Raw genomic sequence first — 27,339 nt, forward strand, 5'->3', positions numbered from 1 at the left:
AAAATAACTCACTTTTTATTCATGGTTTGGTTTCTTGTTGTTTTTGGTTTTTTTTTTTTTTGTATGAAAAGCTGGCATTTAGGAGTTTTAAGTACATAAAGCTCTACTACCAAGAGGTAAAGTCACATGGCATTTTGAAGTTGTGTTGTGCTGCTGCTTTTCTGAGGGACTAGGTTAAAGTTAGGAGGGTGGATGTAAGTTTTTTGGGGTATAGATGACCACTTGTATTTAAAATATCAGTTCCCAAGTACTTGTCCTTTTTGTCACCTGTCATGTCCTCCTTCCATGGGCCTACCTCAAACTGTGGAAGTGCTGGAAAAACTCTAAAGTCTCTGTGTGCGTGATATTTTCTCCTGTTGTTTGGCACAAGCTCCTGGTTTCTCTGCTGTCTCCAGCTTTTAGTTCAAGAAGTTTCTGAGAATACCCAAAGGCTCAGTTCAGCTGACATTCAGAGATGTCTTCTGGCTTCAAATAAGAGTTTAGGCTCCACTGCATCTGACTACAATGCTGGCTCTTAGTAAAGCAACAGAGACTTATTTTCAATTTCTAGTAGCTGTTTGCAGCTCTTTGAAGAAATCTGAGCCGAAGAAGCTGAGTTATTTTTTGTCTTCATGTAATACGCCTAATTTTGGTTTTGATCTTAGTTCATGATCATTGGAAAGTTCTGCTTACATGTAATTACCTCATTTCACTTTTTGTTCCCTTCAGGTCTTTTTGGAAATGTTGGAGCAGGATTGCAGTAAACATTATTTAAAAAATTCCCTGGAAAGACTTTTCAAAAATACTGAAGATCAGCTAAAATGAAGCCATAGCTGATTTTTTCTAATTACTGATTATTTTAGAATAAGACAGTAAAGACACTGGTAACTATTAAATTACAAATATATCCACACATTTAAACACTTGTTGTGGTAATTCTACTTCGAAAGCATGATTATGTAGGGAATATGTGTGTATGACAGAAAACAAATCACAAATATGTTTACTGAGTGCTTTGCTCTTAGAAACTTTTCCAGTTATGAAGTCAATAGGATAAACCTTGTGACTGAAATGTGGTAGTAGGCCAGGGACAGTAGTTAGTAGGCAGAGTTGTTTTCGAGTAGGTTCACAGGGGTGTAGGTCTACATGACCTTGAATTGAGTGGCTCCAGATGTGGAGCACTGGCATGTGTGTGGTCACTTACAAAGAAAGTTTGCTGTTGAAAAACTGGCAAAGCAATAAATACATGTGTATGTTATGTGTGTATATATACATACACACACATATATGTGTATATACATATATGTATATACACGCATATATGTATATATACATATATATATACACACACACACACATATATATATATATATATATATACTCGTTTGAAGTCAAGACTGTTCTATAAAATGTAAAAATAATTGGTCTGTTTCTGAGAAGATAATGGAAGGTCCTGGTGATGGTTTTGGGAATCCATCAGTTTATATTGGTGCCTAACTTATGGATTTGGCTACGGGTGGAGAAACTATGTCCTGTATCTTCAATTCATGATGAATCTGAATCACTTCTGTATTTTTCTTCGGAGTGTCTAGTGATGAGCTGTATGTGGACAGGCTTAGATGGAGTTATATACCTTTGTGACAAAACCTTTATAGTTACACGTGTCCTGGAGATAATTTGGAAGGCTCTGACCTCGACAAGGCTGAAATTTTTCATATGTTCCTTGTTTTACCACATACAGCACATGGGCAGGTTGTGGCACTTGCTGTGTAGCTCTGACAAAGCCAGGACAGTGTTTTCTCTTTTCAGACTATGCCCTGTGGGCCAGTGCCTGTGTGATTTAGAAGGGCTGAAAGATGTGCTGTGCTGTTTACTCTCCTTCCTGCCCCCACCCTTTTTTTTTCCCCCCTTAAGACTAGGAAATAATGCTTGGGAAGTTAAATGAAAGTAAGTTGTGGAACAAAATGTCTGCAGGAAAATACTCAGTATAGTATTAGAATGATACTGAGATGAGCTTAATCAGATAAAAGGGAACATCTTGTGATACACAAAGTGTAGAAATGCCAAAAATATCTTGATGAGCAGAAATGCACTTAGATTAAGGACCTGGGAGTGTTTTCACTGTTAAAGAGATTTACAAAAACTGTCAGCCAACCACGAAGTAATTCCTTTTCAACTCCACCAAAACCCATATTCCTATAAACATGCAGACAAAGCAATGCATGGAATGATACTGTACATATTTACATTATTTTATTGACTTAGTTAATAACGTCCCAGATCTAATTAAAACACAGTGTTTGAAAAAAATAATTGTTACAGAAAAGTGTTTTTATATAGCTAGGTTAGTAATAACTAACGATAGATGAATTCAATTTACATAAATTTCAGCCAAGAGAATATTTAGACTCATACCACAGAGGATTGCTCTGAGTTGGGTAGTTAATATCATTATCTCCTCCCCTCGTTTAAGCAGTTTGGTTTACAATAATTGTGGAACATAAGAAGTGATTTCAGTTTTTGCTCTTAATGGGGTTTTAATGTAACCTGATAGCATTTTACTGATACAGGGTGGTTGGTTATCACAAGGTTGCATGCATATGCCAAGATGCTGAGATAAAGCACAGTCTTAGTTGCTTCCACTTGTAGCAGAGGATACTTTTGCACCTAAAGGCTAAAGAAATTGCCTAGGATGATAAGTATAGGTCTACTGACATTCTTAATGTTGTATGCATTGCCATGCTTCCTAAGCATTTCTGTTCTGCTTCTAAAAGAAGACAAATACTTGCAAATATCCAAATCACAGAGCAATAGGCAGGAGACTGCAAAACATGTGCTGATGGTTGTTCATGGTGTTTGCCTGAGCCATTCAGCTCCTTTGGCTTTGTCCACCAGGGCATAACCTGTAACTGAGGCTGTTCCTGCACTGGAGACAGGCTTGGCTGAGAGCTGCACTCAGTTTGCAGTGACAGTGTGGGAGACGGACTTCCAGAGCACCATGTCCTCACAAAATGCTCTGCACTACTAGACTAGACCAGGCTTGTCTAATCTTTCTACCTCTCATTAATCTCCTTTCTGCTTGAGACCATGGGCTGGGAAACCCATGAGAATATCCAGCCTGTGGTGTGAGTCAGTGTAGGCTGATTTTTCAGTGCCTTGGGGTTATGAACAGTTAGTGTGAAAGCAGCAGCCATCAGCTTCACCTTAAACAAAGAACTGTAACCAAGTCCTGAAGGTCTGTGGTGACAGGGAATCAAGAGGAAAAGAGAGGATTCAGGGGACTCTGCTCTGGTGACCATTGTGCTCCTGAGAAAACAGCAAAGCTTTGGTTAAGACTTCCTCCAACGCTGTCTTGGATTAGCTTTTCTTTCTCTGTTGCAACATAATAGATGCAATAAGGCACATTTCAGATGCCCATTGTTGCATTAATGTCCTTTGTCCAAACTAAGTATGTATGGGTTTGTTCTTTTATCTGACCATCTCTCAGAGGGGACAGAGCTGGGTCATGTCATTCAAAAAGCTCAAATAATTTTTGGAGCAGCCACGTTGCTCATCAAATCAAGGCTAGTGTTTTTATTTACATTGTCTTCCAAATTCAAGCTAAAGCTAGCAGAGAATAATGTTAGCTTCTCATATATACACCCAGCTTACTTGGTTAATGAAAATGTATGGAATTCTTATCTAGTCTGCTTTAGCAGGCATAATGATTTACACAGCCTGACAGCACTAGTGCTGCAAGTAAATGCATTAGTCATAGTGTCCATTTTTCTTGCAAATCTGTGACACAGATTTAATTATGAGAATGACCAGCAACTTACAAATCTAATTTTGGTAGGCTGAGCCAACTTTTTTATTTTAATAACAATGGATTTTTTAGCAATGATTTCATTACTATTTAAAGAAATCCAACCATATGGAAATAACCAATTGGCTGAATTTATTTGCTTTATTTTACCTTAATGGATGTTGAATGATTTAGGTTTATTTGGGGCTTTTTTTATTACCACTTTTTTAATCTTAGTTATTTCTAGGACAAATATCCTTATCTGACTTAAGTATTTCTAGTACAAACATTGTAAATATTTTTCTAAAATCAGGCAAATGTTTGTATACCCCTTTGTTCCCTCTTAATTGTGTCTTTGCAGTATGAAAAGGGGCAGAGCAGTCATCTGGGATTCCCTTTTTACTGTGCTAGCTGTTTACAAGGAAATCTTGCCAGGAAGTCTGTTCACAACAGGTGCTGAATTCTGGATTCAGTCTTGTTTAATTTCAAAGTGGAGCTGCTTTATGGTGAGCAACCACACTCTTGGAAGTGGTCTTCTCTTCCTCTGTGAGCAGTACGGTGGTGCTGCTGGTCTGTGCTCCGAATTTGATCAGGGTAACTCTCCAAGTCCTGAGCAAGTTCTCCCTCTTAATCAGCCACTTGGGAAGGCACTTCATTCTTGAAGGATTGTTTTTTGCATGAGTGGGAGGGGATAGCAGACCTCAGCAGCAGCAAGTGTTTGGGCCAGACATTATGAACCAAGCAGGAAGAGTTTATATTCCATGGAATTTAAATAATCTTGGGAGCCACTTAGGTTGCCTTACTGTAACTTATTTCATGGCTGATGCTGGGATCTCTTGTTGTTATTTAACATCCTTATTTTGATTTCTGCTAGCTGGAGCTGAAATCTCAAAGTAAGCTTGGGCATCATTGTTTCCAAGTTTGCCGAGTGACTTTTCAAAGCATGTAGGCCTTCACTCTTACTATGTAAAGTTCCAGTGTATAGCATGCTCAGTTTAATACCTAAATTTGAGTTAGTTTGTACTATTTTGGCACAAGCAAGGCAGAATAACAAAGCTCCCTGTGAAAAAGACCCCTTAGCATGGGCTTAAAAAAAGAGCCTTGACACACATGATTATTTTGAGGGATTGCTAGGCATGTTCACCCATCCCAGTATTCCTTTATTGATCTTCTCTTCCCCTTCCAAAGCCAAACTTTGGACAGAGTGGGCATCAGCTAGAATGAGATGTAGAATTTTTTACAAAATAATAAAAAAAAAAACCTGCCTGTCTGTGACTACTGCTGAACTCCTCTAATCAACAAAAAAAAAGGAGTACGTATAAAGGTGCAATACTCAAAGAGAAGTAAACGGGATCTTGCTCCCAAGGGATTGAGAGAAATCGGGTAGAGGGATAACTGGAAATCTGAGTATTGTAACACCCACTGTGTGGTGTCACTGACGACACAGTTGGTCTGAAAAGACCAATTAAGTCAGTAGGGATTTGCATATCCTGGCAGCACAGAGAACCAGTTAACAAATAACAGCGCTGCTGTTGGTTATCTTTGAAATGTTACAGAGAAGGAGGGTAGGTAACAGTAACCAAGAGGAGAGAAAGTGTGCAGTCAAGGTCTAAAAAAAAATGTCCTCTAGAAGGCCAATGATTAGTCCCTGTATTTTTTTTTACAGTGGCCAAGAGGAAAATGCCTTGAAATCTACATAATAACAAAAAATGAAACCATTAGCTGTCAAATGCGTGGAACTTATGAGGGCTGTAGCTGGTCTCAGGGCTTTCTTAGTTTTCCCATTAGCTTTTGCTACTGATCATTTAATTCATCTTGCATGGTCTTATGGGACTCAAGCAGTCAGTTCTGCCAAAAAAAGTTTGTTTAAAGATAGCGATAAGTAGGCCATTAAATACATCTCTTTGTATTATCTTTGCGGCCAAAAGATAATTAACTGCTACCTTTCTGAAGATAAATATATTTGGATATTCTGCTTTTTCCACTTCCTCATATGACAGCAAACAGGTAGGACTTTTTTCTTGCACCTTCTTTTTTTGGTCAGCAACCCCATCTAGTGCGCTTGCTTGGCATGGTACTTGGTGATGGCTTTTGAGACAGTAGATTGAATCCTGCCCCCTCTCTACTGTTTCCATGGATTAGCAGGCTCTTAGGAAAAGAGAGAGCTGAGGATATATGTGCCACTGGCATTTCTTGAGTTAGTAAAACAAGCAGTAAAAGTAGATCTTGCTGGAGAAAATTCAGAGGCAGAACTCAGGAAAGGTAGCGTGAGAGTTGAAGCAGCTTTGTTCTTCCAGTCCAGTTGTCACTTAGGAATTGCAACGTAGAAGGGAGAGAAGTTTTGCAACCCAAGACTGGGCATTCAAAGTACCTTAAACTTTGTGATCTGGTGTTTTACTTCTGATCATATAGTGTGGGGAAACTGGAAATTAAAGTGCCTCTGTGACTGTGGTGAAGTCATCTCTCTTGTTAATGGAGACTGAATACTGGAAATTTATAAAAAACTTGATTCCATTTCAAGTGTAAGCTAATGAATTACTGAATCAAAAGTGTCTGTCTTTGGTAACTATCATTTGGAGAACATCTAGAGAAAGAAATATATTTGTTTAGTATTCTATAATCAGGTGGTTTGTTGGATTAGTATGTAAAGCAAATCTGTGCTGATACACAGTTTTAGCATAAAATCAGTTTGTCTAAGATTACTTATGTCATAATTAACAAGATTTGTCCTTGTCCTCTGTAGTGTAAAAACAGCATTTTTGTCAAAAGAATTTGTTTCTTTTGGGCTTTTTTCCCCTGGTTTTGCTTACTGTGGTTATTGGTCAGAACCTGAAATAAAACCAAACCAAAAACCACAAATAAAAACAAACAATTGTCCCAGGGTGTAATTGTGTGCATATCATAATGTTGAAAGGTCCTGGTTTTAGTTTATGATGGTTTTTTGTCTTCTGTTTTAGAATAGTTTCCTGATTTTTCACTCCAAAATAAAGAAAGTGAAATTAACAGAAAGAAATATCACCTGTTCTATTATAAAGTAAGATCAAGGTGCTTGACTTCTTGTTAAGTCACTGGACTTTGTATCATGGAACAGTGTCACATCACTTAAAATTAGTTTTAAAAAAATGTTTGCATTGAAAAGCTGCTTTATTTGTTTCTGACAACTACTTGGATAAACGTGTGCTTTTTTTAAAAAGATGAAAATGTACACCGAAAAAACTTTGAACAGTTTATTTGTAAAGCAAGAGGTATAAAATTCTTGCAAAAATTTACTTGTGTCTGTGGGAACCAAATGTTTGAATTTATTGGTTCTCTATGCTAGGTAGGTTGGTGCATCAAGGAAAAATTGAGAAGCATTGTGAAAGAGAATTTGGTTTTCATTTTGCCCTCTCTGTAGTATCTTTTAATAGTAGAAGAAGCATGCCTCTGCATTCCTCTAGGGCTGTGGTTGTACACAAACATGTAGTCATTTGCCCTGATTTAAGGGTAAATGTTCCCTGCAGACAGATTTGGAAATGCACAAAATATGTAATTTTCTCCCTCACTTTTAAAAAATTCATCAAAAGGAAATGAAAATGTTTTTAGAATCTGCTGTTAATGTTCTCCCCCAAAGTTTTAGTTTCTGATTGAAATGGAGCAATGTTCTTTCCTCTGTGCTGCAGCTTTTAGTCACCTGCATAGGAAAAGTGTGTGTGGGGTGAGAGAGAGTGGAGAGAAATCATCCCTTCCTTGGGAACAGGGGTATTTAAGCCCCTGTCTTGTGCCTGATTAGCACTTTGAACTAGTGCTGCTGCAAGGAGGTGTTTCACCCAGCATCTGTGTATGTGTGCTGTAAAACACAAGCTGGTGTGCTGAGCAGTCACCTACACTAATCCATCAGGGAGCGTGGAGCTCTTTTTCCTTCTCTGTCCATCTGTGGATTCAGTAGCTAGCCAGAGTTGAGTTCTAGCATGTAATATAAACAGCAATACCAGTGCTGCATTCTATACAAGTTCTATACAAGCCTTCTTTCACCTTTACTTGCCTCTTTGTGGGAGGAAAAATATTCTAAACACATTAATTTATTAAGCTGTGTGATTTTTGGCCCAGAACAGGTTAAATCTCTGCCTGGATTTTTTTCCTGTGGTTCTTCTCTATCTGACTGAACAGAGCCTGTTCAAAACTCAGCAGTCCACCGTCTCTAGGGGTGAAAACAAGAGGGATGTCATTATTACTATAAGTTGAGGGCCTGGAAATCATTCCCCTTGCTGTCAGGGTGACAAATACTGTCTTAGTGGAGGTGCCAGAGGTTAGGTCAAAAGCTCTCACAAAGTCTTTAGCTCAAGTAAGGCATGGTTATAAAACTGGAGCTTCCTTTGGAAATCTGTGTTTGTTATTTGTTGTTGCCCTTTTTAAAGTCAGTTTTGGGAAACTATCATGACCCTTCGGTATGAGACAGGAGTAGTTCATGAATTCTGTTTTTTTTTAATAGCTGTACTTGTTGCAGAAAGGCCCCCTTCATTATTATTTTGCCTTATCTTCTTTCCAGGTATCAAAACAGCTCTCAGCTTTTATCCTTAATGGCACACACTGGAAAAGACCAGTGATTATGAAGGAGGGAGGGAACTGTTTTAGCTTATGATCTGTCATTACTTGGCTTCTTTTAACACTGTTCTGTCTGTTCAGGCTTAGAGTTTTCATTTTAATGTCATGAAAAAACAAAAAATAAGCAACTATGTCCAACAACAAAAGCACTCCAAAACAGCACCCCAGCAAAATCCAAACCATCTTGGAGGTAATTCCTTGAGACGGAGGCTTGCTTATACAGTTTATCACTTTTCTGGCATGAAATATGAGCAAATGCACTTCCCAGCATCTTATTTCTTCCACCTTCATTCCAATTCTCCACCCATCTACTCCTGATTACTTTCATATAATGATAAGTAAATTGTTTAGTTGTTGTTTCTACTTCTTCCTAAAAAAGCTTGTATGACAAAATTCATTTTCTAAATTATTTTCTGATGGTACCTCCTTGGTCACTTCAGCGTAACTTGTTGCAGGGAAGGTTATGTAATGTCTTTTCCCTGAGAGCTGGTGGAAGATCAGACTGGACAATCATCTGACTTTATCTATGATAAACCCAGTGTACTGTACAAGGGGTGGAATGTTTGAAAACTTGCCATTCTTTACTTCCCAATAAAAAGAATTATTTTCACTTGTATCTGAGTTAGGTGACCATGTCAAATAGATAATTTTGTATGTTAATATATGGAGAAGGGATTTTCATATTCTTTCAACCAGTGTACTAAAAGCTCAAGATGGGACACTTTCCTTGGATACCTTTATTCTTGTAGTGGTTAACTTGGCTGAGACTGTACATGACTGGGAACAGCTTTTTCCTGACATAAACCCACTAGATGAAAGCTGCACATGGTTTCACCCCCTCTTCATATTTTTTCCACATCACCTTGTACTGTGGTAGATACAGTGCCAGGAATGGTGCCCACCTGAGTGGAAAAGTCATTCTGGCTTCTTCCTCCTGGTGCATTTGAGGAAAGCACTGGTAGCCTGAAAATGCACACCTTGTCGGACCTCATTGCTTAATTGTGGTCTGCTTTCTTAACCACATTTTTACTACTATATGGAAAGCAAATGTTAACTATTTGAAGTAGAACTATATTACATAGGATTAGATAACATGAATAATGGGAAAGCCAGGGTTTTTGAAAAACTCAAACCTTTTAATAAAATGAAATGTCAAATATATGAGCATGTCTTTCAAGCAGTGATCAAAAAACATGTGAAAAGTTTCATATTCTTTTAAAAGTCAAATAATTATCCACCATCATAAAATTTTTTTGTTAGATGGACAGTACAAAGATGAAAGAAAATTTTATAGATAACATTGCACTTCACAGCCAACTGAAGCAGGTGTTAGAAATGCAGATTAAGTACACTGACTAAAGACTATATAAATTTGAAGTGAAAATGCCACTGGTCTACTTGCAGTGCCCTGCACATGTGAAGTTTCAGCTAGTTAAATTATTGATTTTATTGTGTGAGATAGTGCAGCAGTTTAGGGAGAAGGTCCTTGTGCATTTATGATTTATTTTTTTCCCCTGTAATCTTTTTAATATTACGTGATGACCAGCTGACAGAATTTGCAGCCTTGTGTGAGTTTTGCTTGGAAAGAGAATACGTAATGCAGGTAGATAAATGCACAGTGTAGGTTTATTTGCCAGTTAGGTGTTTCACAGGCACATGCAGTGCAAATACAAAGTTGTGGGTAAATGCAATTTCTATAAAGGAAGGAGACTGAAAGTTAGTAGTGTTGCTGTACAAATCTGCAGACACTGGGAAATCTGAATCTGGTCCTTCCACACAAAGTGACATAAGGTGTTAATTTGCATGTCAGTCTTTTTTGGACTTCGCAGGCTTTGTGTAGACATTATGCTCCATGATGTACAGGTGCCTTCTTGTGTGGGTGGTGTGAAGCATGGGAGGAAGGCATTGGGAGAGGAGTAGTGAGGGTGTTTTCTTCTAACAGCTCAGTAACCTGTTAATAAACTGTACTAGACTGTGAATTTAATTTTGCCATGACTTATCAGGTGCCTGGAGCTAGTAATCAATCTGTAAGAGGTCTAATTCTTAGACAAATTAAAATAGGAAGTGGATTGGAAGACAGAGTCTCTTAAAGTAAGGAGCAGTACTGAGGCCCTTGCTCAGCACAATGGACAGTCAGTGTTGTTCTCACTCTGGACTGCTGTTAGAAGAGAGTGGTGGGATCCCCACAATAGCCCAACATCTGGCAAGCAGGGGGGACAGCAACAGGGACATGGTGCTGTCCTCCATCACCTCAAATGATTGCGAGGGAAGGAGAGCTTTTGCAGGATTTATTTCTTAAGTAGTTCCTGGATCTGCTGGTGCTGAAAGTATGCTGTTGTGCAAGAACTGCTCCTTTAATTTTGTTTTGGTTTGGGGTTTTTTTGCATAGACAATACTGTTTTGTCCATCAGCTCATGGGGCATGGTATTTGTATTGGCAGCAGTTCTGCTCTGACTGGAGGAACTAGTCCATGGTCTGTAAATGTTCTGTATATTGTTGTGAAAGGTTGGTTTTAATAAGCAAAACAGATATTCAAGTGTCTGTCCAGTGCATCCTGGGAAATAGCATGCAGCTGGCAAACCAGTATTTAGAAATTTGAAAAAGCTACAAATGGTTCTAAGTGTTTTACGTGCATCTAGTTTATTTTTTTTTTCATAAGAAGAAATAAATCCCAGAGGTTGCACTGTTTTCCATAGACATAGCTTAGTTTCTTATTTCTGATAACTGGTGCTTAGAGACACATGCTTTTGTTCCTTCAGTGGTGATCATTGTACATTATGATCTGCTACAGAATCGAGTTCCCTACAATGGGGTGCAAAATCATATGAAGTTGTATACAGTCCCTAGAAAGGCCACTTGGTGCATTTGTAACACAGATAATGCACTACAATGAAGCATTTGGCAAAACAACAGTGTCAATTTTACTGTAGTCTTAACTCGTGTATAGCATTTTGGTCAGGGTTTTTGTGATCATTGACTTTGAGAAACAGCTTCTATCCATCTTCCTTACTTTGCAGGCCAATTAATGCAGAGCAAAAGACTACAGATTCATTTTATAGACTCTGTAATGTCCCCAACAAAGAACTGTTACATGAACTCATGTATGAAATATATTTATTACTATTGCTTTTCATATTTTTAGTAGGTAGTTAAAATACAAGCTAAGAGCATCACTGTAACACAAACAGCTTGCCAAATAATAAAATCTAGATGAAGCCTAATATTTATAGAGTACTGCCTTACTGCCTGGTTTAGTCACTCAGTTAATAAAAGTGTAAGTATGGGTTTGCTGCATGCTTTTTCTTTTTTCCTCTTCCCCCTTCCCTTCCTAATTACAGTGTGGGTTTCTCAGCAAAGCTGGCCCATCTGCTATTTTGTCTTGCAGTTTCAAAATCCAGTCAGTGTGTATATGCATTCAAGTCAGAGAACTAAAATAGAATTTCATCATTACTATCATCTCAGTTTGCTTACCCCGAAGCAGAGTTAGTGGAGGGCTGTTCCTCCCCTCATTCATAAAAGTCTGTCGAAATGGGATATGTCACTCCAAAGGCATTTGGAAAAATATGTTATGGGAGTCCTACTACATCAAGCTGTGGCATAATTATTGCACCATAAATGCTTACAAAGCATTATGCTGGATCCTTTTTTATTTTTCAATCTGATTTCTCTTAACTCTTGGGATTAAAATTGTTATGCTAATTCAGACAACTGCACAGTCCAGTGCCAGCTGAACTTGTATTGAGAACATCCCAAGCCAGTGTTATCAAATAATACACAGAAAATGATAGAGTCTGTAATATGTGGGAGGAGGTATAATTTGTTTTATTTGCTGTTGGTATTATTTTATAAGCTGTTAAAAACCCTCTACAGCCTCTTCCAAATAATTACTGTGCTTTCCTATAGGAGCAGTAAAGGGCCATGGCTGATAGAAAAAAAACACTACGATTTTATCAATCTGTTTCATAAAGCTGTTCAAACACCCTGGAATAGTGAGATACACATTAGGACTTACAGGTGTATGTTTTTCTGCAGGGGTACTTGCTGTCCCTAGGCTGTCCAGTCAAGGTTTTGGTAACATACTTGGGTCATGGATTTCTTAAAGCCCTGTCAGAGTAAGAATTTTCTTTCTCTTTGGAGAACTAGCAAGGGGGTGATCCATCAGACATCAGAGCTCGGTCAAGCACTAAAATGTCCAAGCAGATTAAAAAGAGGTTTGTGACAAAGCAGGATTTTGGGACAGGAGAGCCCTAGAGAGCAGGAGGGCTAAATTAAGATGACCCACTGGATAAGCAAGAGAGGATGGGCAGATCTCTGGGGAGGGCCTGGATTGTGCTGGCTTCCATGCAGAAGGAAGAACAGCAAGTTCTGGCTCAGGCTGGACTGGGGTTGTCCTGAGGCAGCCCCTACCTGGGGTGGCTCCTGTTTCAGCAGGAGGGTGCATGAACCTCAAATGTCCTGCAGATTTATTCCCTCTGCACCATTGCCCCACATCCTCTGCCTATCTGTTGTTCTTGCTCCCATGGTTTCTTCCTTTTTTATCAGAAACACAGGAAGCCTCGTCCAAATAACGATTTGAGAGCCAGTACTAGCATAAGTTGTTTATGCTGAGATGGGAACATAGCTCTTCAGGGTGTTAGCATCAAGTAAAAGCTGCTACAGTGAAAAACTTTTCAATTACATTTTCCAGACTGATTCTGTTTACAAATATCCCAATAGAAAAATAATTGGTTTATGACATTACATGATAAATTTTTGAACTGAACTCAGAGCTCAGTTTTCATGGGCAATCAGGCAATAATCTTGTAGAGGATTTGGATGCTGTCTTCCAGATTTTACAGGGACTGTCTTAAATCATGGCGAAGAGCTAATCAGCTGGACTGAGACGCTGAGGCATTCCTTGTGCCATTAAGATTCTTTCTGATCACCTATATATTCATATTATTTCAATGGAAATATAGCAAATTTAGCAAATTTAGCAATTATTTTGAGGTGTTTTCCTGCACTAGCTTCTAGTGCCTGAGCTTTGTAGGGGAACATTTGTCCTTCTGCCACTCAGGAGCTGTGGTGCACATCAGGTTGTGCATGCCTGGCATCGTGAAGATACAATGTGGGCACATTAAAAGCATGTGGACAGAAATGTTTTTGAAGTTTTTTCTGCAAATTGTAGTCTAAGAATTAGGGCTTGCTTGTGAAAGGAAGGTTTTTCTTATCTAATTTTGAAGCTTTTTTGAGCTTACTTTGATTCTAGACCAAAAGTGTGGCAAATAGCTATGCTATACTGGAACACAAATCCAGTTGTTACAGTGTGAATGTGCCCATACCTAGAATTACCTTAGATTAGCTACTTGCAGGAATGCCCGAATTTACTCTTGCAATTATAATTGTAATTATAATTAATATTACACAAATACCATGAGCACTTCAAAGGGGTGTGTTCTTTCCATGCTTTTCTCTGACATGTACAAAAGGGGATTTTTGCTCTGGCACCCAGTAGTTGTGCACATAGCTGACTGTGTTACATACAGAGCTATTAGCTTTGCACCAGTATAAATATTTGAGTCATACAGCTTTATTTCTTAGGCTGTAATCTCATGCACTATCTGTGCTGGCAGTAGCATCTTGCATAGACAACATTACTCTCAGGAGCTGGATTCCTTTCTTCCCATCCTGTTTTATAATGTGTTGAAAACAGCACTGTACATGCACAAGTACATGAGGGGGGAGAAAAGAAGCCTTTCAGTGTAATTCTTACAACAATATCTTTATAGAAGCTGGGATTTTTTTTTTTTTTATTATTATTAGAAATGCTTGGAGTTTTTGTTGTGTAAATTACAGAAGAAACATTCCTGAAGTCCTTAAGAAGGAACCATTTTCCTCTGCATCATGATAAATGTAGCAATTGTGTGTGTATACTAGAATAGATCATATTGAACATCCCCTGAGCTCCGTTTGCAGACAAGTCCTATCTCCACCATGACAAAATTCCCATAAGAGTTTAAATTATTAATGCCCTGGAATCTGCGGGGTTCAGCAGATATGTTCAGCGTTATTGATGGCAAACTTTATCCTTTATTCCTAAGACACATAATGAAATAGGGAGTCCCTCAAATAACTGCATTTCATGTTTAGGCTAATTTTGTAGAGGCCAGTGGGCTTTGCCTTAATGTGTGTAAATACAATTTTTCTGGTTTACAGCCGATTGTGTGGTAGCTGGGAATGAGACTGATTTGGCACTAATTTATGAATCCTTCCAGCATTCTCTGTGTGCTGCACCCTGTGCGGGCAAGATGCTCTAATTACACCTACTCTATATAATGAGAGCTTTTAATGACAATTACTGATTGTAGTTACGGATGTTTAGGGACCATTTTTTTCTAAGTTAAGATGATGTATTGACTTTTATAAGAGAAGACTTGTATTTTCACTTTATGCAATATCTCTCCTTCCATCCCCCAGCCTTCACAACTGATAGGCTGACTCGGTGAAGCTGCTGAAGTATTGCCACAGAGAATTTCTGTTCAGTTAATTTCACTTCAGCAGATATAATTTTTCACTCTTTTTTATTTCTGAATTCATATAGGCACATTCACATGTTCTTTTTCATAACAATTTAGTATTTGGGGTGGTATTATACAAGTTGCGTTTGTTTTATGTAACGAGATAAAAGTACTTCATGTTGAATATTTCACTGCCATGTTGAGCAAGCCCATTTACAAAAGTGTCAATTTTCTCTTAATATACTGGTATAAATGGCATTTTAATATGAGGCTGTTGATTTTAAATAGGAGTAGGTTTTATCTTTGCTCCTGATTTGAATTAGATTAAATTATTCTTCACTATTGAAATCACTATTGAAAAACAGTGATTCCACTTGCAGTCCTAGATTGCAAACTTGCTTTGCAAGGGGCCTGCTCACTTTTTCTTTAAGTAAGGCTGTGAGACTTCTCATTGACTGTTGTCTTGAAATACAAATAAAGATTTGGGCAGCTTCCAGTTTAGTGGCCACTTGAGAAGGCAAGATAGCAAAATATCAATAATTGAAAGATCAGTTTAACAGTTGTGCGGAAGAGACAGTTTTTTAAAGACTTTTTTTTTTTCCCCTTTCTTTTGCTAGTTTTTAGGTGGTTTAGGGATACCTTTCTTCGCTTGGGATTCTGCTGCTGGCAGTTTTGTTTTGATATGGGAAGTGAAGCCTTCTTGTAATTCCAGGAAAGCAAAAGTAAGAGTTGTTGTAACACAACTAGGAGTGGGACGGGGGCTGGGAGACAGACCTGGTCTGCATATTAAAATCTGCCTTTCCATGTTTGCATGACGTTCTTGTGCTTTGCTCTGTTTTTAAATCCTGACCATGGCAGTAATGTAGTTTATCAGGCAACTGTCTTAGTGAGAAGATGGTATTCCAGGATGTGGGAACAGAAGTAAAAGATTAGATGGAAAAGAGAATGGCAGCTTCTGGAACTTGTTCATACTGAAGAGAAGCACTTAGGTAATCCCTGTGTTCTGGCATCAGTTCATAAATATTTGTGTGGCTGGCATGTGATATGCCCTGTGTTTTGCTGTATGGGCTGGTTGGGCTGTGCCTAGGACAGAAATGGAGCAGGTCTGGGTTGCAATCACCATGGCAGGCAGAATCCAGTCTCTGAATCCCACAGGCCTCCATACCCCCATGGATGTGGACTGTGACTAGTTTTGCTTCCTAGCAGAAGGCATCTCAGTTAAGGGACTTGGATACTAGGCTATGCTTGATCCTCTTGAGTAGAGGAAACCTGGGTCATGGAACCAGCATCTTAGTCCAGAGAACAGCAATACACAAGACAGGTGCCAGGGAAAATGGCACTCACAAGGGAAAGTGCTGGGAGGCACAGCAACTCAAGAGCTGTCTGTGAAAAGTGGCATCTCTCACTTTCTGTTTCCTGGTAAAACTCACAGTTAGTTGAAATTGCAAGAACTTCACACAAAAATGGGAAAGGGACAGAACTGAGTTTCTGAACAGACTTGTATCTCTGCAATCAAGCTTAGCCTCTGGTTTCAAAAGTGGAAATGCAGCCTCAGAGAACAAGGATTTTGTCCGAGGCTTAGCTGACCTGTTCTCTATGCTGATTATTTTTAGTTTATCTCACTGCCCTACCTCTCCCCCTCTTACTTAGTGATGAGTCGAGGCTTTGATTTTTAATTACCCTTTGCAGGAACAGCTTGTCAGGAAAGCAAAGAATCATGGACTTCAGAAAAAGTTTATTTTTCACAAGAGATTTACCCTCAGTAAAACCAGAGACTCCAGTTCCTTTGTTCTTCTGTCACTGCTTCTGGGAATCTTGCATTTGTGCCAAGCCATTTTTCCTGCCTTCTTGGCTCAGTGGGCTTATTTTTTGGCATTGTTTGACTTCTTTTGCTTAAAAAGAGCCAGCCCTTTCAAAACTGACTGGTTCTCAAGACTCTTTATGTACCGCAAATGAAGCGGTCACTTCAGCTCCCACCTCATGTCTCTTCAGTTCCAGTATTCTCTTCCCAAGCCTTCCACATCTAAGTAACTCAAAGTCCATGCCACAATTAGTGTTTACTGGAGAGGAGTTACTCTGGTGTATCTTCTTTGCTCTGTGGCCACACCATCCACTTGGTGTCAGCCCTTGGTAGCACGGGGAGGTTTCTGTGTTGGCAGAAGGTGGTGTAGCAGTGGATTGTGAATGGAAGCTCTCTTCACTGTCATCCCTAATGGACAGGCAAAAAATTGTATCACAAGGACTACAGAACCACTAGAATTACTGTATATGACAACATAGTATTTGGGAGAAAATATACTTTTAAAGCTTATATTGCTTGAATTTTTTTTTCCTTTAATAGATGTTTTTCTTCTTAAGGAACACTGAAAATGTGTCTGAAAGAACAAAACTGAGCGTGAAAAGTAGGCAGGGATTTTCTGTGTGACCAGAAAGAAACACTTTGAAAGAAGTCCATAAGTGGAGGGATAAAAATTTGGTTTTGTCTAACAAAGATGCAGTAGTTTTTTCAGGAATCAAGTTGGTGAGCAGGTTTGAGGGCCTACCTTTTGCTTGTCAGTGGAGACTGTTAGATATTGTTGGTTCTATGGTGCATGCCACAGTAAGTTCTTTCTCTGGGGTCCTGCAGGAGGTTTGAGTGGTGCATGTGTTATTTTGTACAGCCCTGAACAGTGATGAAATGCATGTGGGGGGGCATATTTCATGGAATGCTTTGGATAGTCAAACCAGAGTCACTTTGAGAAGTATTTGGGATCATTAGAAATGCATTGATTACTATAGATTGTTTAGGTGAGTGGAACTACAAAAGTAAAAAACCGTCAAGCAAGTCAAAAAGCAAACTTGACCTTTTGAAAGAAATGTTATTATGTATTAAAAGGTTTGTAACTAACCTTTTTTGGAGAGAAAAATGTGGCAGGAGCATGGGTTCTAACATGGCTCCAAATGGGCATTTGGCAGATCTGGGTCACAGTTCACTGCTGATGCCTGGAAATGTTGAAGATCATTAAACTTCTTCCTTTGCTTGCTCTAGTGCTTAGATTAGAGCAAGAAATGTGCTTTAAATGCTGCAGTTGTGGGGGATTATAGTACATATTTCAAATAAAGAGTACGTTTTCCTAAATGTGATTATTGATGCACTTCTAGTGAACCTGGTTCTGAGGATCTTTTGGTAGACAGTAGCAGGGTGCTCAGAATGACAAATGTTCTTGTCCAGCAACTCTCAGAGTTTTTACAGACACTTTTGGAGATTTTTTTTTTTACAGCATTTTCAAAAGGAAAGTGTGATCCAGCAAAATGGGATATTTTTTCTTTTTTTTTTCTTCTTTTCTAATGTGAGGTGCAATTCCTCACAGACTTCCCTGGTGACAAAGTCAGTTTAAGAGGTGACAACCCTGCTTTCTGCTCCTCTCATGCTGCAAAAAAAAGGTGCCAACATGTTGGTTTCTTGAGCCGTGTTTCAGACCAGAACAGTGAAATGAGCTGAGTTTTAAAACAAAAACCAGGGGTTTATTTCTTCCACTCGATCACGTGTGTGATCCATTTTAGAAATGGTCTCATGTGTGACTGAAGAAGAGAAGATGGTTAACTCTGGCCAAAGGAGAGAAGGCTAAAGATGGGAATTTTTGCTAGAGGAGATTGAAGTGAAGCTGTGCCTTGTGTAAACTTAAAAGATGGAATTCTGCCCTGATGAAAATCAATGGAAAGGACTGGTCTGGTGCAAAAGTGCAAGGTTTCTTTAAGTAATGTTTTGCTACAAAACAGAAGGATTAGAAGGAGCTGTTGCTTTTTTTTGGTGGAATTGTTCTTCAGGGGTTTTTTTGGTAGTGTATTTTGAAGTTTATCTTGTCAAGTATTGAAGTGCTCCAAGCTATAGCCAGAAAAAAAACCAATCAAGCATCTTTCATATTGCTCTCATATCGACCTTATGTCTCTACAACTACCTGAAAGGAGGTTATAGCCAGGTGGGGGTCAGTCTCTTCTGCCAAGTAACAAGCAATAGGATGAGAAGAAATGGCCTCAAGTTGCACCAGGGGAGGTTTAGATGGATATTAGGAGAAAGTTCTTGGAAAGGGTGGTTGGGTATTAGAACAGGCTGCCCAGGAAAGTGCTGGAGTCACCATCCCTGGAGGCATTTAACAGATGTGCAGATGTGGCACTGAGAAAGGAGGTTTAGTGGTGGACTTGGCTGTGCTGGGTTTATGGTTGAACTTCATTAACTTAGTGGTCTTTTCCAAACTAAATGAGTCTGTATTTCATTCCACTCTTACGGTTAAAAAAGTGGGGATGCTGTAAGTTCATACACTTATTCTTACACAATCTTTTTGATAATGTCCTTCTCATGGTTCTACTGGGTTCCCTTCCCAGTCCAAGTAACAAATCATGTACACAGTATTCTGTCTTTTCATAAATAGGATGAGTACCTTCCAGCTGGAGAAATGTTTACTGCTTTCAAACTCCTTTTGCTTGAATGGAACAACCACAAATATTTTTAAGATAAGGTTACATGAAATCACTTACTTTTCAAATGCTGAAGTTAAGAGTTTAGATGAAACCAAACGGAGGTATAAATAGTACTTAATATATAGTCAGTGTTGCCTTTTATTTTTAGCTGTGTAAGGGCTTTCAGTTTCATTTTTGAATATTTGTGAGATATGTCACACAGTTTGATAGCAAAGTTAAGACTTGATAATGCTTCTGAAAGGTAAGGATATTACAAGAAAGAATCCAAAGAAAAGTCTGCTAGGGTACCCAAATCAGACGGAGCCTGGACTCTTCTGCTTTTTGTGTAAGAAATTAGAGGACAAATGCCCTTTGTGGATACCAGTGATGTATCAGTTGAGTGTGGGGTACACTGCTCCAGAGAGGACCTCTGTTCTATCTTATCTGCTCAATGAAGCAAAGTGAAGGAATCATCAGTCCTTATTTATTTACAGACAGGTCGTCTTATCTGCTAACATAAAAAAGATAAATAAAAAAGAACAATCTTTTCTGTATTTTTCATTGCTAATATGAACTGTGGCATACATGTGGCACAGATGGACTGTTCTTTGTTTCTCCTTCCAGTAGGCACCTTTATCAAATGCCACCTCCTGCCTTCCTGATGATCAAGCAATGGCAGTCAGCATGACAGTAACACTTTGTATTTAATGCTTCCTTTTAATCTGTTGTCTTTGCCAGCCTGTTACACATGGTTTCGTGTTAAATGCTTGGAATGCTCTGGGTGTGCACTTTACAAACCTCTATCTCAATTCCTTGAACTCTGTCTATAAATATCTACTTAATCCATTCTGTTCTGGAGCCCAAGAACAGACAGGTGTGCTTGTTCATTGTGTGCCTTCACTTGTAACTTCTGTGACTCTTTAGGGATCTTTATTAAAAACCCAGACTGAAAAAAAAGCAGGGGGAGGGGGCACCAACGAAACCAGACAAACCCCATCATATATCTATCTGTCTCTTGGCTTCCTTTTCTGTCCTCTGGGATTTTTTAATGTGTGTCTCATAAGCCAGGCTATAGACTTTTGGAAGAAGAGACTGCCTGATAAATACATACAGTTCACTGCACATTGGGCCACCTAACCATCTACTGCTATTGTAAAACAAATAATGTAAATAACTCTGCTCTAGTGCTGAGTCTTCCCTGATAATTTGTAGGTAAGGACTTACCTGTTTTTTTTCAGTTTTTGTTTCTCCTGTATGTGTGTATGAAAGTTGCATACAGATGAAATAGGAGACTGATGAACTGGCAGTGTAGAAAAATCAGTGCAACCAGCCACTCTGGCAGTTTGACAACCATTTGCATGCTAAACTGAACAAAAAGGAGAGGTGCTCTTTAGCCCATTTCAGTCACAGCAGCCTAATGAATTGTCCATAGCTATGGAAGTTATTAAACATAATTTGTGCTCGAGCTTTTTTAGAAGGAGTTTATAGTATTCTCCTCAAAGATAATCTGTTGGTGCTTTGATGCAAAAAGGAAGATTTATTTTTCATGGTACTGTTAAATAATTTGAGCTTGTGCCATTTTTTTAAACGAACTTGGATAATATTCCTGTGTGGCATTTCATTATACAGGTAAGATTTGAGGTGGTTGAGAGAGTGTTAAAATTGTGTACAAGAAGAGCATTTAAGAAACCTCATTAATTTGTTTGATTAACATTTAGCTGCCTGTGTTCTCTCCATATGCAGTCAGGGCAACATTTAAGAAAATACTGTGTTCAAATATGCCATTTCATTGAGGAAAGACAAAGAGAGTTTGTCAGGGCAAAGGGTAAGGTCATCAATTTGTATTCACTGAATGTGGCATATACTGCATAAAGAGGATTTGATCAAAACTTTTTAATGTACTTTATTCAAGAGGTTGAAAGGAATACTGCTATAATTGTCTACATTGTATTGGCATACGAAGGACAGATGGCTACTAGAGAGCTCTTCACAGTTTTCCTTTTAAAGGATTGCAAGTATATGATCAGTGAAATCCTGGTTTTAGATGGGAATGCATTGATGCCAGTATGATAAATACCTCCATCTGCAGAATTTCACCTAATCCAGATGCCTTAATGTGGAACTAATTGATAACATAAGTCGTACCTGGGGTTGATCAGATTTAAAAAAAAAAAAAAAAACAACATCCCAACAAGTTATTATTCTCCTTAATTTTGAGACTAAACACATTCCAGGATGGGGATAAACAATTTAAACACGCTTATGATCGAGTTTTTTGTATCTTGTTGACTGTTGATGGTCATACAGTTTCAAAATGCACTTTTTATCATGTCTCATTCACAATGCCAATTTCGAAACTTGTGTCAGTTCGTGTTTTTTGTCTTGCATGTACCCATTAACTGGATGGTTAGTTTTTCATGCCACTTGGAACAAGATTTTATGTTTATATTAGTGAATTTTCTTTTTCCAATTTTTCCACACTTTATGAGAGTAAATGCATTTACATTTATTGTGCCTGTGTCCGTCCTGGCCGTCTAAAATTCTGCAGAATTTTGCAGTCCCTGAAAACCTTTCCCCATTGAACACCTTATTATTCCACTGGGTATCAGATTTTGTTCTACAATTTATTTTTATCTGTCCTCTTTGTCCAAAAGAATAACTATCGTGTTGCAGGAGAATCCGATACATTTTGCTAGCAGGCCTGTAATACCGGAGTGAATAATTTGGGAAGAGCTTGGGGCTATTCTCCTGGCGCTTGGGCATTTTACATCCCTCAGCCACCAGCAGTACATCCGGATTCATTAGGACACAGTGCAGGGGTAGGCTTTGTTCCCTCTGTAGCCTGGGAATGTTCACTCCGTGCCCGCTGTGGTTCTTGGCTGTGCAAGAGGCGGCTGTTCCGTGCCGAGGCCCTAATTGTTAACAGAGATGGCATCTCTCGGATAATACGCACTGACCCAGCAGTCCTGGAGGGTGTAGCTGCAGATGTGTTCACTGAGCCTTGTGCTGTGGAGGTGTTTATTTCTAGATTCTGAGAACTTCAGTGGAAAGGGAAATTTTGTGCCATTTTGGCATCTTAGCCTGTTTTTTGAACTCGCTGTTCTTTCATAGTTCTATCTATCAGGCTATTAGGGAGCTTTCTGCCGCATCCATTATTCTTCAAAGACTTAATTAAATTGTACAGTGTAATTAATCTGTCTTCTTAATTTCTGTAATTCTCCTAGTCTGTAGGTAATAAAACAACAGGGAGAGATTCCGTGGCTGCTCAGTTGTATTGTGAGCCTGGAGGGAAACAAAGAGGATAGTCCTTGGATGAAAACAAGTTTATACATGGATGGCTGCAACTGTATTGCAGCAAACAAAACCTGCTGTACTGGAACTGATTGAATATTCCTTCTCTATTAGTGGCCAAGAGCAGATAGTTAAGCAACACTGTGTTTAAAGTTCAGGTTATTCTTATATGTCACCTTTTCCTGAAGTTCTCACACTCTCCAGCTCTGTATTTCCTAAACTAGTTATAATTTCTGTATATGTAATGAATTTCAACACGTTTATCCTCTGTGAGCTTGTCCTGTTTTCTCATCAACCCCTTATACATGCACCCGTTGTAAAAGAATAGTTTTAAGGAAAGAGGTGTCTGGAATAAGGGTTCTTCCATTAGATTTCACTGGAAGATTCTGCCATTTCTCCCAGAGTGCTTACCTGCTATGACTTGGGGCATTGTACTGAACTAGTGGGGCATAGGTATCTCAGTGTCTCAAACCCCAGGTGGAAAACAGGTAACTCTTTGAGTGCAGATCTTTGGAAATAAACAATACTACCTGCAGGATAAACACACAGCTATAATAGCTCAATAGAGATGGGCATCAGGAAAACTTGCATTTGTTTGCTGCTTGGTTAGGACTGTCATTCACTGAGATTGTTCACTTCAGGAGACCTGTCTGAAGTTTGGCTTTTGGGTAAGGAGCAGATGGAAACTGTCTCAGCAAAGCCTTCTGTATGTAACCTGTCCTTACTATGCTTTTTGCTTTTGTTCTTTTGAATATATCCCTTCTGATAATTTCAGCTATATAGCTTGATTTTGCAAACAAAACTTCTGTGCAAAACAGTATCTGCCAGCAGTCAAAAGTATGTAATTTCAGTTACAACTTTAAAAAAAAGTCACGATGCTTGTGTGCACTGACAGGCTTATCTCATAAGGTTAAAAATATGTGGGGGATTTCTTTTGGTATTTCAATGTAGCTGTTGATAGCAGAGGGGAATACAAATGTAACAAAGAATAACTGAACAGGCTCTTCGAATGCGACCACAACAAACATCAAAGAAAAATGCACTGCCAACTGTTAACGTGGTATGAAAGGTTAGCAAGTATACATTGTTCTCTGCTAAATAATTCTGCTCTTTTAAATCAAAGTTAACTAGTTGAGAGATAGTTTTATTTTAATAGAATGCTCTTCTTTTAATTTTAATTTACTTCTGACATTCTTCATGCTGTGTTGGGGTGGGAGATGCTTCGCAGTTTCATGCTCATTTAGTCTTTCTGAGGCACTGAGCAAGCTGAGATAATAGCTTTGTTTTGGGTTTTTTTAATCCAGTAGCCACTAAAATAGTAAGATATAATTAAGCACAGTGCTTATAAAAACCACTGCTGATCCTTTCTTTCTGTGCTCACTATTTTGAGCATGTGCATGCTAACAGGACTCATATAAATATCTTGTATGATCTGTAGGGGTGGGGAAATGCCTCAGGCCAACATAAAGTTTGTTTAGTCTGCACATTCTTTAGTTCAAACACAACTGTTTTTATTGATATATTTCCTTTGTATCATTGTATTTTCAGCTCAATTTTCATGACTTTATGTTAGACCTTGCAAGCCTGAAGGTGTGGAAGCTTTTCATTGGCTGGCTCTGAGTTCTGTATTACAAACCTGTGTGTAATTCTGAGATCTTTGCAGGATAAGGGAAGAATGTCACTGATAGGGAGTGCCAGGCTCAGGAAATATGGGCAAAGCCTGTAGGATGACACCAGCAGTGTTTTGATCCAGAGTTACCATGTATGCAGTCAGGTTGAGAGCTGGGATGAAGGGTTGTCCAAGCATCAGAGAGCTGTGGCTCCAGGGGCCCAGGTTCAGCACAGGGGGAGTCTTCTTTTCTGGAGTGGGCAGGACAGAAACTCCCTTTCCTTGTTAACTCACACAGGTGTCCAAACACCTTAAGTAGAGGTACTCTGTATTCTGCTTCTGGTGTCTGCAGGCAGATATTCTGTCACAGCTGAGGGTAAGTTATTCAGCTTCTACAGCTCAGACATAAAAGAATGTGAACTCTAATGTGAAACACTTTTGTTTCTTTCCCTTTTCATTCCTCTGAACAAGGCAAGGTTGCATCAAGTTGCCTCTCCGTACTTTCACCACCCTTGTGAAATGGAATGTGTTTGCAAAGAGCACTGTGATAAAGACAAGCTGCTTTCTCTCCCCCTCCCTGCACCTGAGTGCAGGTGGGTAAATCTCTAATGCAAACATGAGCTACAGAAGCCAAGGAACAGCAGCTTCTCCTAAGCAGAATCTCAAGATAAGCTGGAAGCTAAATAACTTCTTTCTGGGGCCACATTTGGCAGCAAAGTAGAGATGGCAAATGATTTTGAAGCATATGATGAAAACACAGCTTCTGCTTGCAAATTTAAATTTTGCAAGGAATGAAAAGTAAAAACCTTAATTTACATGGTTATCCAATTACATAATTACATTAACAGGATAGTGAAGAGAAAAAGTAGTATTTATACTGTGTCTGCAAACCTCCCATTGTTTTCCTCATTAGCTCTATATAATTTTAAGGGAGCAACACACAAGTTGCATCCTGATTTGACCTTAGGAGCCTAGCTGTTCAGCTCAGTGGTTTCTCTGTAGAAACAGAAACTGACACTGCCTTGCTGGAATTTTCTCCAATCAATACAGTGTGGCACAGTACAAATTATACAGTAGAATGGTATTAAAGAAAAGCTTATCTATTGATACAGTTGGCTAGAGAAACAGATTTTTATTTAAGAGCTTTCAAAATATTTTTTACAAGTGAAATGGGACCCCGTGGAATGAATTGTGTATTTTCTACTTTTTTTTAAAGATGCATTCTTTTCAGCTGATTTTAGCAGTGTGTAGAATTCTTCTGTATTAGAGTCTGTAAATAACTGCTACTGTACATTTCAAATGTAGTTATATAACAGTATTTATGCATATATTTCTGTAATTTTTAGAACAAACCCTCAGAGGTTATGTATTGTGTGAGTGCAAGTCTACAGCAGCAAAACTGTTAATTTGCCTGACTAGAAATATTAACCATACTATATCAAATAACTGCCAGGAACAATTCCCCACCATTCCCTGTGACTTCATTTTAATTGATTTTTTTTTTTTTTTAAACTTCCAGCTTCTGAGATTTCGTTTACTGTGACAGAATGTTTATTAAATGTGTAAAAAGAAAATTGTTTTGTAAATTGTTTCTGAGAGTATTTTTATCTTCCATAAATTGGTGGTTCATTTAACATTTTCCACCTACCTTTGTTTTCCACCCCTGTGCTCTGCCTCATTTGTTTCCTTATTGGATTTGGTGATTAAATACTGATCAGCTGCTGGTCTGATCAGCTGTGCATATTGCTACCTTTTAAACATTGTTCATATACACCCTGAGGACAGGGTTCCATACACAGTGATAAACAGGGTGGGGGTGTTGAGTGGGACCATTTGATCTCTTTTACAAATGATGGGGAGCTCCACAATGAGCATTTGCCAAACTGATCATTGAAACAGACCTCTGTGTTACAGCAGAAATTTGTGACACCCAACTGTCCAAAAGGACTCTCAGTTGGGAGCTTTACATCGCAGAGCTGTAGTTCGTGTTCAGGCCTCTGATGCTAAACAGAGAATTGGTAATGCTTTTAGGGTTTTTTCTGTCTTGTTCTCTTTTTTTTTTCCTTTATGATACTTTATTTTCAATGATACTGCTGTACAGTCTGTCATGCATTGCTGGGAAGATCCATGAAGGAACATGGAATTTACATATGAATCTAAATGATTATTTTCTCTTTGAAAAGCAGAGACAACATATGCAAGTGCTACCTCTGATCAAAAAGAACAAATCAGGATGGTAAAAGAAATCGAAGGGTTTAGACTGTACTTCAGTTGAAACATCAGCCTATTTGCTGGGAGATATCATAATATTTTATTTCTGCTTGAAACAATGATTTCTGAGTAACCAAGCTCTATGAAATCACTGGAAGTGTAACAGGAACAAAAGACATGTTAAAAGCTGGTATTTTGTACAGTGAATTCATACCTTTTGGTAGACTTCTTCCAAGGACAATTTGAATCTCTTTGTCGCTGGCTTGGGTACAGTAATGATGTAACACTAAGTTCTTTTGCTGTCAAGATTTCAATTATACTTCTTGATACACTGAGACTTTTTGCAGATATTTACAGTATGTGTGATAATATTATCTCAGGAGTACAGTTGTCTTTTGAAGTACACATGAGTAGCTTTTTGTATGCTTTATAAAGTCATGATAGGTAAAACTTTTCAAAGTACCTAATTTGATTTCAAGGAGACTTTCGCTTCTAAGCTCTTAATTCTATTTTTAATTTTTTAGTTTCTTTTAAACGTTTCTAGGGACCCCTATCTGTCTTTAGTGAATTGGGTAGCTTCAAGAAATTCATTTGGTGGGAGTTATGCATCTAAGTCATTCGATAATCTAAGGAGCAAGGTGTAGTCATGATGATCATTATTTCACTTCATTTTTAAGTGCTTGGATCTGTTGCAGATGTTCAAAGGCTTTGCCTGGCTCTTGCTTCCAGCTGCTGACGGAGTTGGGTTTTTTTATTGTTTCTGTAATGTGCGATCAGGTTCTGGAATGTGATATCCAGTCTTTGGTAAATGACCTGATGGGACAAGTGCTTATCACTCTGTGTAGGAAGTAAACACAGAGCTGCTGTTCTCAGTCAAGATGGCAGCAGCTGCGGGCCTGCAGAAGAGAGGAGTATTAGGCACATCTGGAATTTTACTGACATGTGATTTG

The 27,339-nt window shown here is 38.6% G+C and overlaps 1 protein-coding gene across 2 annotated transcripts in view; it reads left to right on the forward strand.

Moving 5' to 3' along the window:
- Positions 1-27,339, forward strand: part of SLC10A7 (solute carrier family 10 member 7) — a 139,989-nt gene that overhangs the window by 47,373 nt on the left and 65,277 nt on the right. The window lies entirely within an intron of this gene.

Source organism: Coloeus monedula (genome assembly GCF_965178545.1).
Source record: "Coloeus monedula genome assembly, chromosome: 5".
In the NCBI taxonomy this organism is placed as follows: Eukaryota; Metazoa; Chordata; class Aves; order Passeriformes; family Corvidae; genus Coloeus; species Coloeus monedula.